This window comes from Theropithecus gelada, unplaced genomic scaffold (assembly GCF_003255815.1).
Source record: "Theropithecus gelada isolate Dixy unplaced genomic scaffold, Tgel_1.0 HiC_scaffold_177, whole genome shotgun sequence".
NCBI classification, from domain to species: Eukaryota; Metazoa; Chordata; class Mammalia; order Primates; family Cercopithecidae; genus Theropithecus; species Theropithecus gelada.
Genome location: NW_020258195.1, coordinates 1 through 1,872, shown reverse-complemented (window position 1 = coordinate 1,872; position 1,872 = coordinate 1).

Genomic DNA, 1,872 nt, shown 5'->3' with positions numbered 1-1,872 from the left:
AGTCATACCGCACTTTTAGAGGCTGATTCATTCCAGCTGAACATAATCTGAGTTCCATGGAGCTTGTTGTGTTTACTTAGTTTTTTAACTATTTAAAGTAAACTTAATTAAATCCTAAACAACTTGAAAGCAAAAGAACACACCTTATTCGGTGCTTTGCAAACACACAGTGAATGTTAACTGATTACTGTTGAATGCATTGTTGGTATTAATTTATTTTTTATTTTCATTTTACCAAAATATCTGAGTCTATATTCCAGATATGGATTTAGACTTTCCAAGGAATATATCTCTCTATGTAGAGAGATCTGAATACCTATGCCATAGATACCTATGCCTTTGTCATCCTTAAATAATTAAAATAAGTGATTGTTAATGGAAATTATTTTGTCTTAGCAAATACAGAAACAGATCCAAACGACAGAATAAGAGAGTTTAAAGGTCACCTGACCCTACCTTCTTTAAAGATGAAAATTGAAACTCAGAGAGGTTCAGTGATTTGCACAAGGCAGTTTAGATAATCTGTGTAGGGCTAGAACTAGAACCCAGGTCTTAGGATTCCCAGTGGTATTCATCAAAGTACTTAAAAACAAGAAAATATATACAAAAATACATTTAGAGATTTATGCAGAATTAAGTTTTTGCAAATTACTATAGTCATGAATTCAAATCTCATTATTTTCTGAAAAATAATTCCTGACCACTCCAAACTGCAATACTTTCTCTCTATAGTAGTAGAAAAAGCACCAGATAGGTAACATGAAACTTGGGTTTGTGTGTGGTTTAACCACTAACTAGAGGTTGGAAAAATAATTATTGAACTTTATGTTACTCATTTGTAAAACAGGGAGGGGAAGCAGAGGTAAACGATCTTTAAAGGCCCCTTCCAGATCTAAGATCCTAGCACCAATTGTCTATACCAGTTCGTTCAAACTCTATGCTGCACATCACAGCTGTCCACTGATATCCATAGGTTGCAGATAGATCTATGATCCTCATTTGAGGCAACTGTCCGGGACTCTTACCCTTAATTCCTCTCTTTTCCAGTGTCCCTTTGTTTCCTTTCTTGGGCCATCTCTTAACCCCTTGATGACTAAACTCGGTTTCCCTGTTTTGACTCTTAGTGTTCCCTAAAGAACTCAGTTTGTACAGATATTCTGGCTCTTCTTATGCCTGGACACATCAGAAAATACTCCCATTTCACCTGCCTCTGGCCTGGGATCTAGGACTGAGTACCTGCCTATTTGCAGGGACACCCCATAGAGACACCATCACCTAAGTACTGGCAATTTTCCAAATACTAATTTTAAATATTTCTACTATTACTATATTATTTGATATTTAAATATTTTATCATTTAACTTTTTGTACATTATAGAGATTCCCAAAAGTCATGAGGTCTGATGTATTTGGGAATCTGGAATTTTTCACATTTCAAAAGGTAATATAGCACATATATTATGTAAAACATAACATTATAATCAAAAACATTAATATTTCTGCAGTGAAACATATGAATATTCTTCTTAAGTAGAATAAATGAAGACTATAGAGTCACACCAGTTCAGTCACATCAGTTCAGGTTTCTCTGCCAAATGATTTAATCTTGGGTTAGATTTTACTGCCAAATACTTTAATCAAAAATAAATAAGTAAATAAATTTTCAGGAATTTTTGGACTTCAGAATTACGCATAAAGGGATTCTGGATCTAATAAATGATGTGGATCTTAGTATGACTGCTTGTCTCCTGGCTGAATTGCATCTATCACAGAGGCAGAAACCATGTATTTTAATTCTTCATATCTCTTAGCCTTACAGTATACTAAAAAAAAAAAAAAAAAGTTGATGTTTGAAGAATTCTTCACTGAGTG